The following is a 21017-nucleotide window of genomic DNA, read 5'->3' on the forward strand; positions in this document are numbered from 1 at the left end:
TAACCGGGTCCCCTGTTTCTTTTCCCTCCTCCACTTTCATGGCCATTTCGGTCAAGACCAGCCTCCTGTTCGGCCAAAGGCCCAATAGGACCTCTATTCAATTAAGATTGAGTCCGAGAAGAAAATAATAGTGAGGCGCGCAGAAGGCCCAACCATGGGTGAAAATGGCCACTAGGGGTTTGGTACGCCCCTATTTTAAATTTATTTCCACATATGTATGATCTTATTTGTATGTATTTATGTGTATTCAACTCATATTATAGTGGAAAATCCTTGTGATTGGAATTAGACGTCTTAGGACAACGGTTCCTATGCTGTTTAGTCCACTTTAGGTCCCCGTACACAACTTTCGATAAACCACAGGCTTAAACATAACGCATTTTACAACTAAAGTATAAACAGAGACCTTTTAAAAAATAGCTTTTCAAAATAAATCACTATTGATTTTCTAAGTTTAAATGGCAATCACATTTTTATATAATAGAGATACTTTCACAAAAAATGAGTTAATTAACTTAATGACTGAATATCCCAAAATCAGTTTTAAATAGATGGATTTAACGCAATTGGCTTTAACCTATACTGATAAGTGACAAAGTGTTTTTTGACAAAATATTGGACCAAGTTTTGTTAACTCAAAACAAAAACCAGATTTTTCTTACCAAGATATGAATACCCATTTCTGGAAAATAGAGACAAATGAAGGATTTTAGCACAAAACGCTGCCTCAGCCCCAAAGTTGGCCCAAAATAACTTACATTTTCAGACGGGATATACTCGTTCAAATATAAAATGCCTTTATGAACATTTAAAGAACCTACGCTTAACATAATGTTTCGGATAAAACTGAAACGTACCAACGCGAGTCAACCCGAGCCCAGGTGTATGAGTACAAAATAAATAACTCACGAAAAAATAATAACTTTTCTTTTACTCTTTTTTTTTTTTACAAACTTATACTTATTCCTTATATATAAAAGGAAACTACTTATACTCGGATATAATAAATCCAAAACTACGATATCATATAAATAAGGGGGATATATTTAAATTCTTCCAAAAAATGTGACATCTCTGTGACAGTTCTTTTACGGGAAAATAAACACAAAATAAGTAGTTTAAGCAACTACTCACACACTGGGATTCGAAGGTTAACCGTATAGTACGGATCCTTAATACTGGGGTGCCTAACACCTTTCCCAGGGGATCATCAGAACCCTTACCTAGAACTCTGGATTACGAAGGTTTTTTCACGGTATTTGAACAAACCCTTCACAACTAGTTTTCCTAATTTCCTAAAAATTAGGTGGCGACTCTTTTAACACAAAGTCCGAAAAAGCACCAATGAGTTCGTAATAGTCTTTTATGCCCTAGCACCGCGTAAAAAGTGAACCGCAACAATGATTCCATAAATAGTAAAAGCGTAACACACCTCTTGAATAGAGACTTGTCGTGTAGAGCTTGTATTAGAGACATTAGGTGACCTGAGAGTTGCATTCTACTTCCGAAAGATCCTTATCATCTTCTTATATCTATGGAATGAGAAAGAGATAGAGAGAGACATGTTATAGTTTTACACTCTCAGCATATACATTATATGCAACATGATATACACATATTTTCTTTAGCCTGTCCACTTGGTCAGTGAGACATTATTGCCTGGCCACTTGGTCAGTGAGACATTATTGCCTGGCCACTTGGTCAGTGAGACACTATTACCTGGCCGACGGGTCAGTGAGACATTATTCCCTGGCCGACGGGTCAATGAGACATTATTGTCCGGCCTTATGGTCAGTGAGATTTTACAGTTGCTTGACCACTTGGTCAGTGAGATATCTGATATTATTATATTGCATTTGATATGAGTCAGATCAGGTGAGATATTCAGGGCATTCCTTGGCCTTTAGATTATTATATTTTCAGTTTCAGTTCTCTATTGTCTTACATACTCGGTAAATTGTTTCGTACTGACGTCCCTTTTGTCGGGGGCGCTGCATTCATGCCTGCAAGTACAGGTAGACAGACTGACAGACCTCCTAGTAGACAAGACCTGATATCGCTGATAGTTGAGCTCCCTTTGCCCGGAGTCACCAGGTCTATTTAGAGTCCTTCTTTTGTGTTTATAGACTTAATGGGTAGACCGGGGCCCTGTCCCGACCATGGTACAGATATGCTTTCCTTAGAGGATTGTAGACGAGTCTTGTATATAACATGTCAGTGTTGTAGCCTTACTAGCCTTGCATATGTCTTCTTTGATACTGTTGCTTGTTTATGTTCATAGCAGCCTCGTCAGCTTGCTCAGTTATATATTTATTTTGGGTGTGTGTACCTCGTTCAGACGAGATAGCCAATCTATATATATATATTCAAAATGTGGCTTTGTCGGCTTGATATATATTCAAAATGTGGCTTTGTCGGCTTGTTGGTATTGTCTATTTGCAGGGTAGGCTTGTTAACACCTAATGTTTGACCTCCCATAATTTATTTTAATTACTCGGGTATATATATATATATATATATATATATATATATATATTCAAAATGTGGCTTTGTCGGCTTGATATATATTCAAAATGTGGCTTTGTCGGCTTGTTGGTATTGTCTATTTGCAGTGTAGGCTTGTTAACACCTAATGTTTGACCTCCCATAATTTATTTTAATTACTCGGGTCCTTGGATGATAAATAAAGTGAGCCATGCCTTTAAAGGGATTAAATAATTTTATAAAATTATTCAAGTCAATATTCTACCCCTGTAAATTTGATAAAGAGATTTTTACGACATCGTCCATTATTTAGAAATTAATTGGTGCATTTTATGACATTTATGAAATATTGTTGAAATTAATCAGGAGCAAAATAATTTCGAACAATTGTTTACTTAATTGTTAAAATCGTCGAAAATCAAGTTAAATGATCATTTGTTCTCTTAAGTCCAAGGAAATTGAGTAATTGACCATTTTATCCTTCAATCTTTAATTCTGTGTGTTTGCATGAAATTAGTGAATTGTTTAAGTGCTTTAATTAGGTTAATCAGTCAATTAAAGGGCCGTTATTGTAAATTAGTTTAATTATTTAATTGTTTACATTATGGCCCAATTGAATTGACCAATTCATGGTTTAAGACAATTGAGGTCAATTTCGCAAAATCAGCCTTTAAAGGGCCTTAATTGAAACGACCAAATCCATTGGCAAATCAGTTAAGGTCATTAGTGCAAATTCAGCCTTAATAGGTTAACTGGGATAAACGGGGCCATAATTGAAATAATTTGTTAGAGTCACTAAGGCCATAACTGCAATCAGTTAACAAAGAGGTTGTAATTGCAATCATTCGGATTTGAAAGCAATTGAAGTTGTATTTTCAAACTAACGTTGTCTACATGACTAGCCGTGTTTTAAAATTAATATAAAATGCTAATCATGTCCTAATCTTTATAATGTGATCAATAATCAATGTTTAACATTTTTCTTATTTGTTTAGTCTACCCATTTTGCCCCCAGGCACGTATATACATCTGATATACGCGTATGGTATGCATAAGTAGGGGCACCTCTCTTTCTTTTTAAATCAAGGACCAGGACCAGGCCCAGTCATTAACAGACCAGACCTTGCCCAGTGTAGCATTAAGAGGAGAGTATACCCCTATACTCCCACACTTTACATTTACTAAGGACTAAATACGCCTCTCACCTCTTTTCTCTTTCTCACAAGAAACCCTAGCGCTGCTTCTCGTTACTTCTTCTCTCTCCATCCCTAAAATGGAAAGTTTACAGTGTAATCAGAATGGCAACAACCTTTACATGTCTATTACTGTGAAACAATTAATGTTTCCACGCTATTCACTCCAAACATGGTGCTATCCTCCTCTCTTTTACTTTCTTTTCAATTTTTTTAGTCAAAACAATTCGATTTTCTATATCTTTATTGTTATTTTGTGCTTGTACGAATGATTTTCTATTGGTTCTTCAATGTTTGACTTGGATCGATCCAAGACGGGTCAGATCCTACAGTATACGATTCGATTTCTGTAGATCCTAGCCGTTAATTTCATGGTATGAACATTTGCATCTGGAAAATGACTTTGTACCACATCGGTGCTTTCCTTTGTTGAAATATTTTTGGGGTTCTATCTCACTATTTCAAAAAGAGAGTTGGAACAACCTCCTGAGGCTAGAATTTCGAATTCAAAGCTTCTCAGTATAAAAATTTTAAACTTTAATATAAAAGAGTTGAAGTTCCCTAGTTCAAAATTTCTTTCTTTTCTTTGTTGTTTTTGTGTCTGTGTGGCTGAGTAAGAGATTTGGAAGCACAAAAGGCTTTAAAATCCATTCTTGTGTCCGGCTGCACTTCAAAAAGGCAATTCCTTATCTTGTTGTTACCTATTTAGTTATTATTATAGTTTGTTATGTATTGTGTTCCTATTATTCCTATTAGTTGGCTTAAGTATGATTAATGTTGAGTTTGCTGCTTTAATTGTGCTTGAGGCTCAGGGAGAGTTTAGTTAGGGTTCTGCCTTCATTATTTGTGTTAGTTCAGTGGTACTAAATTATGCTTGCTTGATCAATGAGGAGTCTGAATATGTATCTGTTTGAACTATGTAATTAGTATTACTTCATTGATAAAGAGTTAAACTGAGTTTGTGTTTATCAGGAGATTGGACCCTTGTTTGACTGTGTCATCCTTTAATCATTATTAAATGAAGCTGCGTGGCTAATATTAGTAACTCAAATGAACTTTTTGGATTGATATTAAGTTTGTGAATTACTATAAGACTCCTTGAAAGTTGCAAGTGACATAGGTTGACTAGGTCAAGGTCTCTGATGAGGATAATCCGTTTCATTAGCCATTACACTTGAATATAATGATTCATTTGATCACCCAGAGAGCACATAGACCCTTTCATGACTGTTTAAGTGTTAAACTGGGGATGGCATCATTTGTTAATGAGCTCATGGTATTCTAAATATCTATGTGACACACTATGAGAATACTGTTTAGCCAATTACTTTCTTAATATGCTTGACTTATCTGAAAATTCATACAGATCGCTGAGTATTTGTTATGTGACCTCTATTCTGAGTTTGCCTACAACCCCCATCCATGTGACTTGTATTGTTTCTTTCTTTGAGCTATAATACTGTGGTAACTTAAGCTTAAATCCTTATATGAAAGTATATAACATCTGCATATGGGAACCTACTTTTTGAAATGTGTTGCTTGTTCTTGATAACGGATAACATTAAGTTTATTGTATAAAAAAAGTATGATCACTGCTTCAGTAGCCTATATGTATATTAAGTGGTATGATAAGATCCTGATGTGTAATGATGCATTGTTCTGATAACAAGTTTGATTAAAAAGCAGGTAATAAGTGCTATTTTGATTGGGTTAAAATATAAGTAGGTTACAATCTATCCATAGAGGCACCTCTGGTTCCATTCAGAGAGTTTTTTGGTATTCTTTATTTTCCTTACACCAAAGATGGAAGACAATTGACTTTTAAATAGACTTTAGACTAATCATGTACAGTAGTGGGTAATAAAGCTAGAGACCCTTAAGTTGACTATAATCTTGAGCCTAAAACCAATTACAGAAGACAGTAGGATCATTTAGTGGTATTTGAATTGGTTAATTGATAAGGAAAGGGATCAAGGAGGTATGTGAAATGAAGTTAAGCCACCTGGGTCTTGAGGAAGCCTTTTAAAGGTGCCTTAGAGTAAGGATTGGGAAGAACCAAGACTAAAACTTGGTTCATAGTACCTTTACTTCAAATAAAAAGTGCCATGGCATGCCTCAAAGATCTATGGGGTATGTATTTTATTATGCAATACCCCTGATCTCTATTTCTTATCAATGAATCAAGGGAAACAAGGGGTTTAAAGTTCAGAACTGTGTCATGTGTATTGTGTCTTGTTAAAGTTTTAATGGATGAATAGTATATAGGTATGACTGTTCTTTTGGGATAAAAATGAAGTTCAGATTGCAAGGTCTAGTAGCTAAGTGAAAATTAGGGGAATCGTTTAAAGTATCTCATGTTAGCCATGCATAGTTACTCTGTCTCTATTTTTACTTCTTGGTGCAAATCCTAATATGTCCAAGTTCTAGGATCATCATATGTGCATTCATTCCTATCTTGTTTAAACTTGATAAACATTTCAAAAGATCATCTCTGTGGTATTGTTGAAGTTAAATATTGACTGAGTCGTATTCAATGCTAAATGCTGCACTTGCTTGTCCATTCTTAAGGTTTAATGGTCTTAGGTGTTGTTGGAGAAATGCTTGTTTTGATAAAATATGGTACTGTCCCTGTTCTAGGTTCATTGAATAACTTAAGCATGAATGGGTCAATCAGCATGTTTGTTCCTCTTCACACTGTCATTTCAATCAAACTGAATATTTATATAAAGGCTGTATATCCTTGTTGCTTGCTACTTCTATCATGCCAAAACTCAGTTCAAGAAATATGGAAATCCCTCTGTGCCATTGTGTGTGTTCAGAAAAGATAAATGTCTCGACTTGTCAGCTCTTAGTAGTTCATTCTGTGTATCAGTATTCTTGCAATAGCCAACAGACTCAAAGGAGCCTGCTTCTGCATATTCAATATTGCTATGCTTGCTTGAAACTCTGAACTGTCTTGGTATGCCACATTATGATCCTGCACATGCCACATTTGTGAAGGTAATGCATGCTCTAGTCCATTCCATGTCCATATGGTGTGATTGCTGCTTGCCCACCTCATGACTTTGTGTTATAGCTTCTTCCTGCTCATCTCATATCTATATGCTATAACTGTTTCCTACCACTTTATGACTTTATGTTATGGCTTGCCCCTGTTTTCTCTATATCCATATACTGCAACTGTCTCTATCTATTCTGTGACTACATGTTATTGCTTGTTTTTGTTTACTTCAAATATGTGTACTATAACTACTCTTGTTCACTTTGCGATCATTTTTCTGGTTCTAGCTACTATTTACACTATACTTCTACCTCTACTTGCTTGGTTAAACTGCATATCAGTTTGTGCTATGCTTGTATGTGAATGTGAGGTTCTGCGTCATCCTCCCTTCTCCTTTGGTTCTAACTGGTTTGGAAATTAAAGTAGCTACTTCGGGCCTAGTCTTAAGCCTTCCCCTGGTGTCTCACCATGCCGGAGGTTCATGAAACCTCTTGGATCTTGTGCAGCATCAGGAATATGGAGGGTGACGACTTCCCCTTTTACTACTTAAATCGTTATCAGTAAAAGCTAGTAGGAGATAGGAATGTGATAGTTACAGGACTTGTAAATAAATTTGGTATATATGTGTAGTTGTATTATGATAATTTCAGTGAATATACACTAACCGGGGTCTTTGTTTCATTTGTCCCTCCATTGCATAGCCATTCGGGCCAAGATCCAGCCACCCCATTGGGCCTTTGGCCCAATGGGAAAATTCATTTCAAATAATATCGAGTCCGAGTAAAGAAAGGGAAGCTAATTTTATAAAAAACGCGTAGAAGGCCCAGCCATGGGTGAAAATGGACAACTAGGGGCTTGGTACGCCCCTAGCCCGCCCTATCTCTTTATTATCGTCGTTATTTTTTTAGCATTCCAATTTGTTGTATTTGAATTTGTAATACTTGTAAAGAATTTACATTATTATTGGAATCTTTTGGTTTGAACTAGTCGTCTTAGGACAATGGTACTTATGCCGTTTAGTAGACTTTAGGTCCCCGAATGTTTTTCAAAACCCGGAATAAACATAATGATTTCAAAACTATGATGATAATGAGAAATTTTTAACAAACTGCCCGAATACGTAAAAATCATTTCTTAAAACCCCTTTGCAAGTCACTAAGAATTTGGAAATTGAAGAGCGTTTGTTTTCTGGGTTTAAAGACGGAATTATGTGAACCAGAGTTTTCTGGGCTAAGCCCAACAAAAACGGGATTGAGTTTTCTGGGCCGAGCCCCATTCATCCCTTCTTCTCTTAAAAAGAAAAAAAAATGCAAAGTGTTTGGGCAAAGCCCATTAAAGACACCATTTTTGACAAAGAAACGTTTTTGACCCAAGTCCGATTTTGAAACTGAGACCAGATTGTTAAAACTCACAAGTCTAAAACTGAAAATTTATTACATATAAATCAAATGTTTTAAATGGACAAAACATTTGTAGGACAAAGTTTGTGGTTAACGTATTCCGATGTAGTATATGATTCGACCCGAGATCGTGTATGATCGCACATGAACTGAAAAGGAACTTTTATATATATATATATATATATATATATATATATATATATATATATATATATATATATATATAATCCATATCTTTCTAACCATTTCAAAACAAAGTATACTATCCTTATACATGAAAGGAGCCTATTCTTACCCGGATGTAATTAATCCGAACCTAAATACCCTATAAGTAAAGAGGATATATTCAAATTATTTCCAAAAAATGATATGCAAATGACAGACTTTATAATGAGGGAATAAAATACTAAATAAACAGTTCATGCACATACTCATACATTGTAATTCGAAGGTCAACCGTATAGTACGGATCCTTAATACTAAGGTGCCTAACACCTTTCCTAGGGGATCACCAGAACCTTACCTAGAACTTTAGATTATGAAGGCTTTTTCACTGCATATGAATAAATCCTTCGCCACTGATTTTCCTAATTTCTCAAAAATTAGGTGACGACTCTTTTAAAACAAAGTTCGAAAGAGCACCAACAAGTTCGAAGTAGCTTTTTGAGAGCCCGCGAAATGCGAACCGTAACAAGGCCGTGTCGGCCTAAGTTGAGGGTTACCCCTCTAGAGTTACAGATTCAAAGTGGCTCGCTTGGGCCGAGTGTGGCACCGGGATCCGGCCACGCCGCTCCAAATTTTGGCGTGACTCTCCCGGACACATACCAAATATGCACCTTAAAGTAAAAACGTGCTACGAACTCACCCGCACACTCCAGATTCCGAAAGAGGTCGTTTTGACTCGGTCAACCCCTAAAGCCTTTAAACTAATCTTCTAACCAAATGACCAAAATGTCCCTGAGCCTCTTGGGAACCGAACCAACAACTCAACCAAGCTATAATCAACATTCCAAAACTAATGGAGACGACAAAATTATAAAAAAGACGTGTTTACCCCTGAAGTTGACTTTGGTCAACCTAACACTTAAAGATTTTTAAAATTTCCATTTTCTCACCTATAAATACATCTGATTGCCTCAGGAATTACTTCACCCATCCCCACAAGTCTAAAATACTCTAATGATGCTATGGGGAAGGTCAAAAGGGGAAAAATAGTAAAAAAAAAAAAATGCTAAAATGATCTAGTGGGTCGTTAAATCATCCACCACTAAAATACATGTTCGTCCTCGAACATGAAAGAAAGAAGAAGTACCTGAATCGCTGAACAGTTAGGGATATCTCCTCCGCATATGACTCGGTCTCCCAAGTAGCCTTCTCAACCGGATGATGTCTCCACTGAAGTTTCACTGAAGCAATTTCCTTGGATCTTAACTTCCGGATCTGTCTATCCAAAATAACCACTGGCTCCTCCTCAAAAGTGAGATTCTGGTCAAACAACATTGAATCACATGAGAACTATCGGAATGATACTTCTTGAGCATGAAAATATGAAACACGGTGTGAACACTCGACAAACCAGGAGCAAAGCGAACTCATAGGCCACTTCATCAACACGTTGAACTATCTTAAAAGGGCCAATGTACATAGGGCTCAACTTGCCCTTCGTCCGAAACCTCATCACACCCTTCATGAGTGATACCTTCAACAACCCCCGCTCGCCAACCATAGAATCTAACTCACGAACCCTCCAATCAGTATAACTCTTCTATCTAGTCTGGGCTGTAGGAAGTCTCTCCTGAATTAACTTAACCTTCTCCAAAGAATCACGAAGCAAGTCTGTACCCCAAGGCCTCACCTCAAAGGCATCGAACCATCTAACTGGAGAGCGACATCTCCTACCATACAATGCCTCAAATGGTGCCATCTCAATGCTAGAATGGTAACTGTTGTTGTAAGAAAACTCTGCAAAAGGCAAGAACAGGTCCTAATGACCACCAAAATCGATCACACAAGCCCGCACATATCCTCAAGGACCTGGAAAGTATGCTCGGACTGTCCATCAGTCTGAGGGCGAAATATTGTACTAAGCTCAACTCCCGTACCCAACTCCTTTTGCATGGATTGCCAAAAGTGGTATGTAAACTGAGTGCCTCGATCTAAAATGAAAGAAATAGGTACACCATGCAAATGAACTACTTCTCATATGTAGATTTTGGCCAACTTCTCTGAATTGTAGGTAGTCTGAACTTGTACAAAATGAGCTGACTTTATCAAACGATCCACGATCACCTTAATAGCATCAAACTTACCCAACGTCTGTGGTAACCCTACGACAAATTCCATAGAAATCCTCTCCCATTTCCACTCAGGTATATGCATTCTATGGATAAGCCCACCCGACTTTTGGTGCTCATAGTTCACTTGTTGACAATTTAAACACTTAGCCACAAATCCTGCGATATCCCTCTTCATACTGCACCACCAATAATGTTGCTTCAAATCAAGATACATCTTTATAGTACCTGGATGAATAGAATACCTCGAACTATGAGCCATCTCCATGATCAATCTAGTCAAGTCACCCACCTGAGGAATGAAAATATAACCCTTGATCTTTAAAACCCCCTCATCATCAAGAATTGCCTCTCTAGCCTTCTCTTTCAACACTTTATCTCAAATTTTACACAATTTTGAATCATCAAACTACTGAGCTCTAATCCACTTTGATAAGGAAGACCGTGCCTCCACGCAAGCCAGAACCTTGCCAGGTTTTAAAATATCAAGTCTAACCATGCTATTGGTCAAGGGCTGAACATTCATAGCCAAAGGTCACTCCATAAACTGTAACACGCTAGGCTGCCTAAGCTTAGAGCATTAAGTAACCTTCTCTTTCTATCGAATTACATACGTTTCGAATGCATAAGGGATGAGCAGGGAATTCAAGGTCCAACTGAGGATGATTACCCATAGGGGTACATTTGTGAAGTACTTGCTGATAAAAAAAGAAGACTTGAGGTGATAGTGAAAGTGAAGCAAAGTGTACGTCTCCCAAGAAGGGATGTTGTATATTGAATTTGGAAGTTGAATATTAATGATGTACTTGAGAAAGAAAGCAAAATGAGAGACTGTAGGAAGAGAATAACAAAAAAATAGCAAAGGAGTTAAGTCTACAGGTAATGTAAATCATGGAGTATCTCAGAGAGGTAGAGACAGACAGTTTTTTTTTTTACAGAAGTTCATCAAGACCCACTCCATCTGTAGCTAATGCACTAGTCCCAAGGTCCAAATATGATAAGAAAGGTCAGCTCTTCCAAAAATAGAGTTTCAGGGCACCTAGCTCTCAGTCATAGGCCAGTTTCAAAAAGAAAGGAAAATGAGAGACTGCAGGAAGAGAATAACAAAAAAATTAGTAAAAGAGCTAAGTCTACAGGTAATGTAAATCATGGAGTGTCTCAGAGAGGTGGAGGCAGATAGTTTTTTTTTTTTTTTACAGAAGGTTATCAAGACCCACTCCATCTGTAGCTATTGCACTAGTTCCAAGGTCCAAATATGATAAGAAAGGTCAGTTCATCCAAAAATAGAGTTTCAGGGCACCTGGCTCTCAGTCACAGGCCATTATGGGCCGTAGAGATTTTCAGAATCCTATGCGCAACAAGTGTGATAAGAGGCACCATAGGGTGAATTATTCAGGCATGGATGTATATTTTGGGTACGGCAGCCAAGGTCAAAATCTAAAGGACTGCCCATCAGTCAAAAAGGGTACCAGAGATGCTCAGTCCATAAATTCAGCATCTTCTCGAAACTCTGAAGCCCAAAGAAAGGCATAAGTAGCTAAGTCTGGTAATACAAGCTTCCGTCAGAATCGCTTGCCTTCTTTAGCTAGTCATCAAGACTTGGAGGCATCCTCAGATGTAGCCACAGGAAAGAGCCTATGGGAAAATCACCTATGATCTAAGAATATCTCAATTTTTTTAAAGATGTATATTTTATAGTACAACCGCACATATGACTAAGGGGAGATTTTGTACGACATGAGAACCAAGAGAAAACTATATTGAATTTTGAGGTAACAATTTTAATTTGTTCGAGTTTAGTCAGATCAGAACTAGAAATACTGCATTAGTAAGTTACTACATGAAGTAGATATTACTATGAGAAAAGAAGATATGACAGTTCCTTCTTAGGTTATGTGATAAGTAGTTTCCCCAGATATGTATAGTTGGACATGATTTTAAAGTGTATATAAAGTTTGGGCGTTAGGTATTTCAATCTTTCATTTAAGAGAGAAGTAATTGCCCTAAGTTTGATCTATGTCTATAGTTCAAAAAAGTTAGTATGCGATCACAGAATAGGGTCGGATGATGAGGGAAGTTAGAAATAATTTTATACTTCACGTTAGTTATTCAGAGCAGAATAAGAGAACATGATTCTAGCAGTGGTTAGTAGAAGAATAGTAAGTAACTTTTTAGTAGATACAGCGAGCCAAAAATTTCAACAAAGCTAGCAAAAGTAAGTTTTGATTTCTTTAGTCAAGTAGCACTAGTAGGGGTAATAGTTTGAATACCCTGGATGTGTGTTAGAACCCAAAGAGTTGAAGTTAAACTTGAAGTACAGTGATAGTGGAAGGAGTAATCAACTAAGCAGTAAGAGAGCAAACCACAGAAGAATAGTCTTCAATAGTTATATAAAAAAAAGGGTCTCCCCAAGACTAACAGGGTGATCAAAGTTAAGTCGTTCAGACAAAGTATGCTAGTTATGAATACATCAGCAACCCGTTCATGTAAGTAATTTAGTTTTCCCAGTATGGGAGATTTGCTCAAAAGTGAGTCAAAATTTTGAGTCGTCAATGTTATAAGGTACGAAAACTGTAAAAGATCAGGAAAGTTAGATGGGTCCCAGTAAGAGAGAAAGATCTACAAGTATAAGACCTTGACCTTTGGTCTAAGGGAGAGATTCATAAATCGTTAGTAAGTTCAGTTGGACATTTGAAACCCAAAGGGTTAGCATGAGATATGAAGAACCTCAGTTCAGTAATAAGGTGAAAATGAGGTAGTCTCCACAAGAAATGTGCCTCGCGTGTATAAGAAAATACGAAGTGAGTAGAATGATCGTCAATCGACTTGTGTCAACTTTAGTTATTATCGATTAGGCAATCACAGAAAAGCTATAAGATCATGCCCAGTTATGTGTCATGAGGGTAGTGCCATTGCAGAGACTCTAATCTTCAGAGTACTGGTCAAGGACTTAGCATACAACAATACTATGAGTATTTTCAGGACGTACCTCAGAAAGAAATCAAGTATTGGGAAGTTTAACTCTTGATTGAGGAAGATAAGATAATCATCGTGAGAGAAGTTCATCGTTTAGCAAAACCTAGGAGTTTGAATTTCGGACTCGTTGTTGTCAAGAATAGGGCTTATTCCTCCTTAGAAGCCGAAGTGAAGGAGAAAAGTTTGATGATCCCTACTTGTTGCAGCTGAAAGAAGGGATTCACAAGCATAAGGTGGTGGCTTTTGAACAAGGGAGAGATGATGGTACTTTAAGATGCCAACACATATTGTGTGTTCCAGACATAGATGGACTTAGAGAGGGCGGATTATATTAGAAGCCCATAATTTCAGGTATTCTATCCACCCAGGTTCCACAAAGATATATCATGATCTCAAGGAGATTTATTGGTGGGACGACATGAAAAAAAAATGTCACAGACTTTATGGCCAACTGTTCGAATTGTTAGCAAGTGAAAGTCGAGCATCAGAAAGCCTAGTGTTTTACCAAGAAATACACATATTCTTGAGTGGAGATCATAAATATGAACTTTATAACGGGATTGTCTCACTCATTTCAAATGCATGATCTGATTGGGTGATTGTAGATTGACTTAACAAGTCAGCACACTTCCCCCCCCCCCCCCCCCCCCAAAAAAAAACACAGATTTAGCAGAGGACTATGCTAAGTTGTATATTCAGGAAATCATTAGACTGCATGGGACTCTAGTGCCCATCATCTCAGACCGTGGTGCCCTGTTCACAACGAATCTTTGGAAATCTTTACAGAAAGGATGAGGCACAAGGATAAACCTCAGAACAGTTCTTCATCCTCAGATAGGTGGTCAGACAGAACGCGTTATTCAGACACTTAAGGCCGTGTTGCGGTTGTATGTCCTAGATTTCAATGAAAATTGGGATGATCATTTGGGAGGATCGTTTAACTCTTATTGAATTTTCGTATAATAATAGTTATTACACCAGTATCAAGATGACGCCATTTGAAGCCCTATATGGGCAAAATTGTAGATCACCTATTGGTTGGTATGAAGTTAGCAAAACAAAATTGCTAGGGCCAGACTTGGTCCATCAAGCTACGAAAAAAAAATGATTCAGGAGCATTTGAAAACAGCTAATAGTCGCAGGAAGTCTTATTCATATGTGCGGATTCATAGTTTCATGTTAACGATTGGGAGTTTCTTGAAAGTTTTTCCTATGAAAAGCGTCATGCAATTTGAGAAGTAAAGGGAACTTAGTCCCATATATATTAGACCATACAGGATCCTACGAAGGACCGATCAAGTGTCTTACGAGCTAAAATTTCCACCAGAGTTGGTCCGCACACTTAATGTATTCACGTTTCCAGTATTCAGATCTCATGTCACGACATTCATGTTTCTAGTATTTGGATCTCATGTTATAACATTCATGTTTCCAGTACTCAGATATTCATGTCAGTTCAGTACTCAGATATTCATGTTGGCTTTGTTTTCAAACTTTAAGCTATAATCTCTATGCCCCCATACTCAATCAATTCAGCAATCATTCACTTTGATATCCAGTCAGTTTCGTAGTCATTCAGTTAAGTATTCATGTAGTTCAATATTCATTCAGTCTAGTATTCTTGTACTCATGTCAGTTTAGTGTCCACATATTCCCATCAGTAATGTTTATGACCCAGAGTTAGCCATAGTTACAACCAGGACAATCAGTCGTCCTCGAATGATCCCAAGGGAATCATTCACTTTGATATCCAGTCAGTTCCGTAATCATTGAGTTAAGTATTCATGCAGTTCAATATTCATTCAATCTAGTATTCTTGTACTCATGTCAGTTTAGTGTCCACATGTTCCCATCAGTAACGTTTATGACCCAGAGTTAGCCATAGTTACAACCAGGACAATCAGTCATCCTCGAATGACCCCAAGGGGGAGATCACATAACATCCCGTAAATCCGGGTTAGGTGTGAATGTGTTAAACGTGTATTAATGTGACATTTTATACATGTGAACTACTATTGGGATGGATATGGGTGGAAATAGTTGTTTTGGAATCAAGACGGATAGTGAGGTGCTTATGATTCGATAGAATCGGTTAAGTTTTCGATACGTCTATATTCCAGCCAGATTTCATGAAATTTCGTAGGGAATTTGAGAAAACTAAAGGCATTAAAGTTTCATATCTTTGAAATAACTTTCCAACGATATATTATGGAGCTAAAACAAAGCTCTGTGCTGGGAGTTATAGACATTTTACCGAACGCTACGTAGAAGCTAATGTGCGCCGCGCGCGAGTGCGTGGGGGTGCGTGCACTGGCCCCGCATCACAGGACTACCGAAAAAAATGCCATCTATGAACGTTTTAACCCACAAGATGTCCCGCAGTGGCCTGGCATCGCGAGCCCAGCGCCAATGGGCTGGGTTTTGGGTCAAAACTTCAGATTTTTGCATTTTTCTTATATTTAAGCTTGGTGTTTATTTCCCTAACACCCCTAATCACGAAAAAATCATCCTAAGGCAAGAGAGAACAAGTACCAAGCCTCAAGAACTAGCCAAGGTAAGTTCTTCAATGATTCTAGGTTGAATTCAAATCTCTAATAACTTTCTAACGTGATTAAACCCATTCTAATCCATAGAATTGCGATTGAAACGTCATTGTTGGACAAGGAACCATAGCTCCGAATTCAAAGGGATAGAACTTCAAAAGGTAATCCTTTCCATATCTAATCAATTTTAGTTGTGAATTGATGAGTTCTTTGGAGATAAACTAATGGGTTTGATAAAGAGAATCATATGAATGATGGTAGGGTTTTCGATTGTTGACTTAGGATAGTTATAATCATATGGGTGATGAAGAATGGTAATAATGCTATCCAATTGAGATTGTAGATTCACATAGAAGTAATGGAATTGGTATTGGGTGAAGAAAACACTATTAATGAAGGTTGTGGAGCTTTAAACCCATCAAGTTTTTGACAAAATGCTTAGATGACCAAAGAATGGATATTATTGCTAATATGGAATCCCTTTGACTTGTATTGTTATAGATTAAAGTTGAAAGGGTTGATGAATGTTGTATTAGACTCAAGAGTAGGAAATTAAGGTATATAGGATTTCTATCCATGTGTGGGAACATCATTGTTCTTCCCCACGCCACGTTTAAATTTTATGTAAAAGTTTTCTCCTTAGAGTTAGAGAATTATATATCAGTTCATGACACACACTAGATACATGTCAATAATTCGATATTACCTTGATCAATCATGTTTCTTTTATTTGTATTCATGAATATCAATTCAATTACCATAAATCTGTTCGTAATCCACTAATACTCATGTTTTGAATTCCATGGGTTCTCAGTTACAAGTCATGAATCAAGATTACTCTACTCCATGCATTTTACATGTTTCCATGCTTTACACAATTTTTTGTTTTGTTTTTATCTTTATACATGTAATATTATACTTACAAGTCATGTAAACAACCCATGTTTACAAGTCATGCTTACAAATCATGCTTACAAGTCATGTTATAAAAAAATATAGGCTTAGATGCCACCTATATTCACGTCCATGTTTTGGAAGTGGCATAGGTTGACCGAGAGGTGAAGAACACCTGAAACTATATATGCCAACGTAGGGTAAGGATCGATTCGCCAAATTAAGACGATACCTTCAGACTATTGATTGAATCCTTTCACGTTATATTTTTGTTTCATACCCCAGCAAGGTATGGGATTGCTCTGCTGGTCGGGCCAGGTACCAATCTTTACATGCTCATGTGGTGATTTCATATTGTCGATTATACTAAGGCTCTCCCATAGTTAATTATATATACTTAAACTGTTTTACTCATGTGATATTATATTCATGTCAGATGTTACACATGTTTATGTGCAACTGACAGTTTCAGTTACAATTTCGTATTATTCATGTAACCATGGTTATTGATTTGGGGCTGCCCATTCCCTGAAAACCCCACTTACATCTTATTCATTCAGTTGTTCTATATACAATTGCAATTCAAATGTACTTACGTCCCTTTTTCCTTGGACCTTCATTTTACGATGCAGGTATTGATTTACAGGACGACAGATCTACTGGCTAGGATTCTCTCGTATCAGCTATTGGTGAGCCCCACTTTATTCAGGATGTATTTTTTGTTTCGTGTCTATGTCATGTCATGCAGTAGAGGTATGCCGGGGGCCTTGTCCTGATAAAAAACTTAGCATTTCGATTCATGTTAAGACGTTTCATAGACTAGTCTAGCATGTCATGTTAGATACTCAGTCATGTTTAGCTTTGTCGGCTACAGTATCATTTTTTTATACTTATGTTTAAAACAATATTCTCAGACTTATGATTACTTAGTTAATCTCATGTTATACTCAAATTTTCATGTTTAATTCATATTCCACATCAATACATGTCCCATGTTGATTTAACAAGCCATGTAGTTCGCTCAGTCACATGCAACAAGGCACCGAGTGCCATGTTATGCCCGGGCCATGGCTTGGGGCATCACACTACATACCTATAATCTGTCCAATCTAACGAACTAAACTGGTTCTCTGACAAAGAACACCAAAACCCTAGCTTTGAATCGTTTGAGAAGGATTTACCTTCGAAATCATATGTTTTTGTTGAAGAATCATGTTACTAATCATGAATTAATGTTAGAAATACTTAGGACTTGTTAGAGTTATCTTACCTTGACGTTAGAGATGAGGAGAGTAGAAAAATAGCTACTTGCGTTAGAACGAAGTTGGAACGTCAAAAATGATAAAAAAAAAATCATCTAAGGGTTGCTTTTATAGGCATGGGGAGAAGTAGAGCTCCAAAGAGAGCTCACCCCTAGCTCTGGACCTTACTTAGCGAGCTCTAGGGCAAGCTCAAGCCTCACTTTGACACTCGCTCAGCGAGGTCCCAACTAGCTTTAGGGCTTGCCTAGCACACTTCAATAAAATAGGCATAACTTTTTGTACAGAGCCCTTTTTGGGCTGAACCATATATAGTTGGAAAGATATTTCAAACAGATACAACTTTCATGTTTTAAGTTTTCTCAAATTCTTAACTGATTTTCACAGAATCAAGATGAAAGACAGACATATCAAAAACTTAGCTGATTCTATCGAATCTTATGCACCTCGCTATCCGTCTTGAGTCTGAGACATCTATTTCTACCCAAAATCATCCAAATGGGACTTCATATGGCTAAAATGTCACACTAATACTAATTTAACATATTCACTCCTAATCTGGATTTACAAATTATCACACATAGCTCTGATGGAAACTGTATATGCATAGCCCTGAAGGCAACTGTATATATATAGCCCCAAAGGCAACTGCATAATAGCCCCAAAGGCAACTGTATATATATAGCTCCAAAGGCAACTATATATGCATAGCCCCGAAGGCAACTATATAACTGTGCGCCTATGCGTTTTATAGTCTGTCCACAGGGCATACCATCTCTGAACATGCAATGAAGGTGATGCAATGCAATGCAATACCTTCTTTTGTGACATGTATATATATATATGTTAAGCTGTTGCACACCGTACTTTTGTACGTTAAGCATCTTTATGTGTTGGTTGCTATGAAATTGGAGAGCGATTATCTTCGAGGTTATATGAGATTAGACGTATTCATCTTGAGTATATGAGGGTTTAAATTCATGCTTAATATGTGATGGAAGGATTGAAGGTTAAACGAATCGACGAGAATACGTTTCGATGAAGTTTGGCATTGGAAACAATATATGGACTGCAGAATGTTCTACGGCCCATAGAATGGACCAATCCCCACTGTATAATGGTAACAGTGGGGGAGGGTATTCTGTGACCATTATACGCACCGTATAATGGAGGCGGTGCAAATCTTTTAATTTGTATAAACCAACCCCAATTCATTTTCATCTAATTTTCATTACCAACTAACCCTAAACACTCCCTAGAACTATCTCTAAGCTATTCCAAGTAAACACAAGGTAAATCAAAGATCAAAAGTGAGTTTTAAGTGACGGAAGCCTCAGATTGTGCCTCAGATTCTAGTATTGCTTCTTGTGGCAGTTTTGGAAGGAACTTAAGGGTGCAGTAACCTTGGATTTGAATTGTCCTTAAGCTCTAGAGGTAATATTTCATTTGTATCTTCATGTTATTAGGTTATTTGTCCTTAACATACTAGTTAAAGATGGATATCATGAAAGAAAAAGCTCAAACTTGCTATGAACTATAAGTTGAGTTAGGGACTGATTTTTATCATGTTGTTGTGGTATTCTTGGAATGATTTCCTTGTAATTGAGTTGTAGTTGACGTTTTTATCATGTTTTTATGGTTCTTCTAGACGGATACTTAAAGAAGAAGTGTATAAAGTAGGGCTGTTCAAAACCGAACCGTAACCGATAACCCAACCGCAAAATTGGCTTATTGGGTTATTGGGTTAATGGTTGGTGAACAGATTAAAATATTATAGTTAACGGCTTATCGGTGCGGGGGCGGATTACTCAATTTCCTAATAGGGTAAACCGTTAACCCGTTAAGAATTATCATATTTATATTTTAACCTCTAGGTATATAAAGTATTTATTGATAGTTATGTTGGTGGTCTGTATTGTAAATTAGGAATATTTGTGTGGATACTCATTTTGCACTCCATATTTATTGTTTATGGAGTGAGACTGTAGTTATCTTCAGAAAGTTTCAATTTTCGAAATGCAGGCAAAGTTGGAATTTGTAGTGAATATAAAATCAGTACTACTCCATTAGTTATCTGCAATTGATCATCCTTTTGGTATTTTCTGTTAGTTGTTATCTTTTAATCAAGCAATTTGGTAGGTGTACATTTAAACTATCTGCTTGCACAGTGCATAAGAAAACTAACTACTCTTTCCCCTGAATCCATCATTAAACTGGATTACATATTGTGATTTCAAGCAAAATAAAAACATCTGCTTGCACAATCAATCATTTTATCTTTGCAAAAGCACTTATGCAAAAGAATTGGAAGTAGTGATCTTAATTTTGTCGGTGGAAGCTGGATTACGTGTTAGTGATTTTAAATTCATTTTCTCTTAGATTTAGCCGATACACCGTCCAATAACCGCCCGATAATTACTAACCCGATACCGAACTAACCGATATCTTATCGGTTGTCTAGCGGACTAGTATATTTAAAATCCGATAAGCTGAACCGTTAAGCATAATTATCCGCCCGATCCGCCCAATAAGCACCCCTAGTATAAAGTGTCGAATACGAAACATATATTGGATTGTTTGATGTGTACCTTGGAATACTTGTGAAGTGAGTATAAGGGACTTATATGAGCTTCTTGTTGTTATGGTTGGTTGCTGAATATGTTATGGATGTTGAAGTGTAAGGGGAAATGCTGCCCGTTTCACTTTAGAATCGAGTTATCATTTGATAGACGCGATATATTAGCGCCATCTAAGTTGTATATATATTCCCTAGTTACAGGATTAGCACTCTAGATTTGATAAGCTCATTATTGGATTGCTTGGACGGCTTGAGGTATGTTAAGGCTAACCTTCCTTCTTTTGGCATGATCCTTATGAACGAAACGTAAACGTAACGTTACTCCATAATGACCCTATTCTCAGTAGCTAGGGATGTTCCATGTTGATTTACATTCTAAAATATTGTTTTCAGTA

The sequence above is a fragment of the Lycium barbarum genome, chromosome 6 (genome assembly GCF_019175385.1).
Source record: "Lycium barbarum isolate Lr01 chromosome 6, ASM1917538v2, whole genome shotgun sequence".
Classification (NCBI taxonomy): Eukaryota; Viridiplantae; Streptophyta; class Magnoliopsida; order Solanales; family Solanaceae; genus Lycium; species Lycium barbarum.